This window comes from Zalophus californianus, chromosome 5, assembly GCF_009762305.2.
Source record: "Zalophus californianus isolate mZalCal1 chromosome 5, mZalCal1.pri.v2, whole genome shotgun sequence".
Lineage (NCBI taxonomy): Eukaryota > Metazoa > Chordata > Mammalia > Carnivora > Otariidae > Zalophus > Zalophus californianus.
The window spans coordinates 100,576,878-100,583,761 of record NC_045599.1 but is presented as its reverse complement, the minus strand read 5'-3'; the positions used below and the strand labels follow the sequence as shown (position 1 = coordinate 100,583,761).

The 6,884-nt window shown below is 35.2% G+C and overlaps 1 pseudogene; it reads right to left on the bottom strand.

The window, feature by feature from the left end:
• Nucleotides 1-1,288: 1,288 nt before the first annotated feature.
• Nucleotides 1,289-1,388, bottom strand: LOC113930037 (annotated as a pseudogene).
• Nucleotides 1,389-6,884: the final 5,496 nt, after the last annotated feature.

The following is a 6,884-nucleotide window of genomic DNA, read 5'->3' as shown; positions in this document are numbered from 1 at the left end:
GAGTTAATTTACATACTTTCAAAAGGCCATGGTATGAAGCATTGCTGTCCAATAAAATTTCAGGGATTATGGAAATATTCTGTATATGCATTGTCCTGTACAGTAGCCACTATTCACATGTGGCTGTGGAGCACTTGAAATGTGGCTGGTGTGAAGGAGGAACTGAATTTTTAACTTAATTTAAATAATTTAAATAGCCACATATAGTTGGTGCCTACCATTTTAGACAGAGTAGGTCTAAAGAGCTGTTGAAATGCTTTTAAAAGTCAGCAGCTGGGGCGCCTGGGTGGCTCAGTTGTTAAGCGTCTACCCTGCGCTCGGGTCATGGTCCCAGGGTCCTGGGATTGAGCCCCACATCGGGCTCCCTCCTCAGTGGGAAGTCTCCTTTTCCCTCTCCCACTCACCCTGCTTGTGTTCCCGCTCTTGCTATGTCTCTTTCTGTCAACTAAATAAAATCTTAAAAAAAAATAAAAGTCAGCAACTGGTTATTCAGTCTGCCAGCTTGATTTTTTTATTCTTGGATTCTGGTTATTAGTATATTTTCTTGTGTTTAAATATGCACCAGTTCCCACTCTGCTGCCACTTCCTTCCCCTTCCTGGTTTTACACACACGCACACACACACACTTCCTTATTGCTAAGCATTACATTTTTTTAATATCCACAGTTCTTGAGGCAGTACTATGTACATATTATGCTGCACCAAAGTTTTTAGCATTTGTTCTCCTTTAAAATTGAGAACAGGTTGTTAACCCTGATTTAGATTCTCAAAGGTAATTGATGTCTTCCATGGTGGCCAAATCCTACTTCTTAACCTTCTGGTACTATCTCCACTATTATCAGCCCTTGCCTTAATATTGCTCTTTGGCCTCTTTGTTGCAGTATCTTGAGTGTCTTTTTCCATTGGTCTTTTTCTCTTTTTTCCAGTGTCCTTCAACATTATGGATATTTCCTACAGCTCAGATTTACTCTCCTGGATTCAGCCAAAAGCTCTGATTAAGTTTTTTTTTTAAGGAAATATATCTAATCCTGATCTCTTCAATGGTCTGTCTGAAAATCTCACACTTTCTCCTTGAAATTTCTTGTTTGATATGTAAAAATCCAAGTTTAATATTAAAACTACTTATAATTTGATTAATAATCAAAATTAACCCCCCATTCTGTGTTGAAAATGCACCACTATGTTTCCTGTTACCCAAAGTTGAAGGCTTGGTCATCCTTACTTTCCACATTTTTTTTATTCTCCCTCTCAACTAGGTCAACATATGCTGGCAATTCTTTCTTTTTAATAAAATATGTAATGTTTCACGAATTTGCATGTCATCCTTGCTGAGCAGCCATGCTAATCTCTGTATCATTCTAATTTTAGTGTGTACTCCTGAAGCAAGTACAATTTTTCCTTCCTAATGGATGTTGGGTTATAACTAATTTCCTTTTCCACTGCCCATATCTTGGCTTAGGTCTTCTTTGGCTTATGTGTGAATTATTTCAGTCCCCTAATTGGACTTATTACCTTCAGTCTTAGTTGAGGTTATACTAACTATACCATTTCTATCTTATCTGCTTTTTCTGCATGATCCTACCCTCTGGGTATGTTGGCTTAACCCACTCTTACAGAATCATTCTTATTTTTCCAACAATATGCTTTTGCTTAATACTACTAGCTCTGCCAAAAGTTGAATTTTCTTATTTGTGTATTTAGATCCTCCTTGCCTACGTCTTTTAAGGTTTGTTCTGTTTTTCATACATTATTTACCATGCATGCTTTTGCAGGCATGAGCTTTGGGCTTAACTCATAATAAGAGGATCTCTGCTTTCAGGGAGCATAATAACATTGTAATGGGGAATCTGACAAGTAAATAAGCAGTTATGGTACAGTATGATAAACTTTCATCTCATCATCATCTAGAAACCATCCCAAACCACTTGCTTCTCTGAACTCATAGAGATTATTCCTTGGCCACTTAATTACATTACTCATTTTTGTCTTGTCACCTGTTGATTTTACTATTATGTGTTAATCTTATTTCCTCTGTTAGATTATAAACTCCTTGAGGGCAGAGAATGCATCATACCACCTTATAGCCCCTGCCCCACAATATTTCATATAAAAAGTACATATTAAGTACCTGGGAATTTATAAGCTGAATTTTACCTTTGGGGATCTTTGCACTACATAGCCATCTTTCTGTCTATATAAAATTACAGAAATGTGGGGAGAGACTGTGAGGTTTGTTTGTACTCACTTTATATTGAATGATGGTTTTAATCCTGGAAATCGAATTTCTTATGCTATGTAAAGCATCATCTGTATTACAAAATGTTAGGTGCTTATACTTAAGATTTCCCCTGATACAAAATACTTAATAAAAATGAAGTATATAAATTAGAATTGTATTTCCAAACTAGTATGAAATTTATGAAATATATGTTAATACTCTGAAGCCAAGAGTAAAATATTATAAATGTTAGGCTGTAAAACCAGATGTTGATTTTGTAAAAAAAAATAGTTTTTTATTAATGTATTTGGACTTATGAAACCCTAATTGGATGAAGCAGATTTTTCTAATAGAATAATCTTTAAAAGTAAATGTAAGTGAATTATAGCCTTTCAACATTTTCATCAATTAAAAAAAATTATTGGATTTTAATCTAATTCTAGTTATTTCCAGATGTTGATTATAATACTTTCTGGTAAGTTAACTTTCCATAGGAACTTTTTCTCTTCGCTTTTGGTTAATTTTAAGAATAACTTCATTAAAGCATAATTGACTTAAACCACATATTTAAAGTATAAAACTTGATACCTTGGGATATATATATATATATATGCCAGTGAAGCCATCACAACTGAGATAATGAAAATATTCATCACTCTTAAAAATTTCCTCATTCCTGTAATTCCTCTAACCCCTCTCCTTCTCCCCACACCCTCAAAGGCAGACATGAATCTGTTTTCTGTCAGTATACATTTGCCTTTTTAGAAGTTTATGTAAATGAAATCATATAGTATATGCACTTTCTTGTCTGGTTTCTTTCCTTAGCATATTTGTTTTAAGATTTATCCATATTATAGTATTAACACTAGTTAACTACTTTTTATTGTTGAGTAGAAACCCATCTTATTTTTATATATCAGTTGTGTGTCCTGCAACTTTACAGAATTTGTTGACTAGGTCTGTCAGTTGTTTTGATGGAGTCTTTATGATGTGTATAATATCATATTTGCAAATAGAGACAGTTTTACTTCTTTTCCAATTTGGATTCCTTTGGTTTCTTTTTCTTACCTAATTGTTCTGGCTGGGACTTCGGTACTATGTTGAATTGCTTAGTTTTGAATGTATAGATCTTTTTACATCTTTGGTCATATTTATCCTTAAATAGTCCATACTTTTTATGCTATTGTAAATGGTATTTTTTAAATTTCAGATTCTGGTCATTTGTTGATAGCATATAAAAATACAATTGGTTTTTACATATTGATCTTTTATCCTGCACTTCAATAAACTCATTTATTAGTTCTAGTAGCTTTTTGTAGATTTCATTAGATATTTTGTAAACGTGATCATGTTGACCGAATAGTTTTGTTTTTTTTCCATAATCTTGATGCTTTTATTTCTTTCCTTTCCCTGACTGCACTGCCTAGAACCTCTAGTACATTGTTGAATAGAAATAGTGAGAATGGACATCCTTGTCTTATTCCTCATCTGAGGAGGAGAGCATTTGGTCTTTCACTATTAAGTGTAATGTTAGCTGCAGGTTATTTGTAGTTGCTCTTGAAAATGTGGAGGAAGTTGTCTATTCAGTTTTTATTTGGAGTGGATGTTGGGTTTTGCCAAATGATTTTTCTGCATCAGTAGTTAAGATCATGTGTTCTTGTTGTTGTTCTTTATAATGTTAATATGGTAGGTTACATTGATTGACTTGTGAACATTAAGACAGCAGTGCATTTGGTCATGTCTGTTACTCTTTTTATATATTGTGGGAATTGATATGCTCATACTCTGTTGAGGATTTTTGCATCTATGATCGTGAGAGATATTGGTCTATAATTTCCTTTTCTTACAATGTCTTTCAGGGTTTGGTATCAGGGAGTACTGACCTCATGATGTGATCTGCGAAGATTCCTTCTTGTTTAATTTTTTGAAGGTTATATGGAGAATTTTTATTGTTTGTTCCTTAATTTCTTGGTACAGTTTACCAAAGAAGCTATCTGTGACTAGTGTTTACTTTCTGGGTAGATTTTTAACTACAGGTTAAATTTCTTTAACAGATTACTGAAGTCGTCTATTTCTTCTTGAGTGATTTTTGTTAGTTTTGTTAGATACTTTCATCACTTACATACAACACACAGTGCTCATCACAAGTGCCCTCCTTAATCTCCATCACCCATTTAACCCATCCCTCCACTCACCTCCCCTCTTGGTAACCATCAGTATGTTCTCTATAGTTACAAGTCTGTTTCGTGGTTTATCTCTTTTTTTCTTTGTTCATTTGTTTTGTTTCTTAAATTCCATATATGAGTGAAATCATATGGTATTTGTCTTTCTCTGACTGACTTATTTTACTTAGCATTATACTCTGTAGGTCCATCCATGTTGCAAATGGCAAGATTTCATTCTTTCTTATGGCTGAATTCCATTGTGTGTGTGTGTGTGTATCACATCTTTATCCATTCATCTATTGATGGATACTCGGGCTGCTTCTATAACTTGGCTGTTGTAAATAATGCTGCAGTTAATATAGGAGAGCATATATCCTTTAGAATTAGTGTTTTTGTATTCTTTGAGTAAATACCCAGTAGGTGTGATCATAGGGTAGTTCTATTTTTAATATTTTTAGGAACCTCCATCCTGTCTTCCTCACTGGCTGCACCAGTTTGTGTTCCCATCAAGAGTGCACAACTGTTCCTTTCTCTCCACATCCTTGTCACACTTGTTGTTTCTTGTGTTTTTTATTTTAGCCATTCTGACAGGTATGATGTGATAGCTCATTGTAGTTTTGATTTGCATTTCCCTGATGATCAGTAAGGTTGAGCATCTTTTCATGTGCCTGTTGGTTATCTGTATGTCTTCTTTGGAGAAATATCTGTGCGTCTCTTCTGCCCATTTTTTAAAAAAGATTTTATTTATTTATTAGAGAGAGAGAGAGAGTGAGCACATGCAGGGGGAGCAGCAGGCAGAGGGAGAGGGAGAAGCAGGCTCACCGAGCAGGGAGCCCAATACGGGGCTCAGTCCCATGGGATCATGACCTGAGCCAAAGTCAGACGCTTAACAACTAAGCCACCCAGGCACCCCTCTTCTGCCCGTTTTTTAATTGGATTATTTGTTTTGGGGTGTTGAGTTTTATAAGTTCCTTAAATATTTTGGATACTAACCCTTCATCGGATATGTCATTTGTAAATATTTCCTCCCATTCAGCAGATTTTCTTAGTTTTGTTGCTTGTTACCTTTGCTGTGCAAAAGCTTCTTATTTTGGTGTAGTCCCAAGTTTATTTTTGCTTTTGTTTCCCTTGCCTCAGGAGACCTATCTAGAAAAATGTTGCTGTGGCCGATGTCAGAGAAATTACTGTCTGTACTCTCTTCTGAGATTTTTATGGTTTCAGGTCTCACATTTAGGTCATTAATCCATCTTAGGTTCATTTTTGTGTATGGTTTAAGAAAGTGGTCCAGTTTCATTCTTTTGCATGTATCTGTCCAGTTTTCCCAGCACTATTTGTTGAAGAGACTGTCTTTTTTCCAATTGGATATTCTTATTTCCTTTGTTGAAGATTAATTGACCATATAATTGTGGGTTTATTTCTGGGTTCTCTGTGTCTATTTTTGCACCAGTACAATATTATTTTGATTATTACAGCTTTGTAATGTAACTTGAAGTTCAGAATTGTGATGCCTTCAGCTTTGCTTTTCTTTTATGATTGCTTTAACTATCCAGGGTCTTATGTGGTTCCATACAAATTCTAGGATTGTTTATTCTAGTTCTGTGAAAAATGCTGTTGGTATTTTGATAGGGATTTGCATTAAATCTGTAGATTGCTTTGGGCAGTATGGACATTTTAACAATATTTGTTCTTCCAGTCTATGAGCATGGAATATCATTCCATTTGTTTGTGTTGTCTTCAGTTTCTTTCATCAGCATTTTATAGTTTCCAGAACATAGGTCTTTTTTTTTTTTTAAAGATTTTATTCATTTATTTGACAGAGAGACACAACGACAAAGAGAGAACACAAGCAGGAGGAGTGGGAGAGGGAGAAGCAGACTCCCCACTAAGCAGGTAGTCCGATGTGGGGCTCGATCCCAGGGTCCTGGGATCATGACCCGAGCCGGAGGCAGATGCTTGAATATAGGTCTTTCACCTCTTTGGTTAAGTTTATTCCTAGATATTTTATTATTTTTGGTGTAATTGTAAATGGGATTGTTTTCTTAATTTCTCCTTCTGCCACTTCATTATTAGTATATAGAAATGCAGTGGATTTTGTATATTGATTTTATATCTGGTGCTTTTAACTTATTAATGTCTTTTTAAAAAATATTTTTATTTATTTGAGAGAGAGAGACGGAGGGAGTGCACACAGGGGGAGGGGCAGAGGGAGAGGGAGAGAGAGAGAATCTCAAGCAGACTCTGCTCTAAGCATAGAGCCTGATGCAGGGCTTGATCTCACGACCATCAGCCAAAAATCAGGAGTCAGACGCTTAACTGACTGAGCCACCCAGGCGCCCCTAACTTATTAGTGTCTTTATATTTGAACATTTCCTATAAGAAGCACATAATTGGGTTTTGCTTTGGTCTCCAATCTGACAAAACTTGCCTTTTAATTGGAGTATTTAGGACATTTATATCTTATGTTATTGTTGATAAAGTTTAAATGTACCATTTTTAAAAAG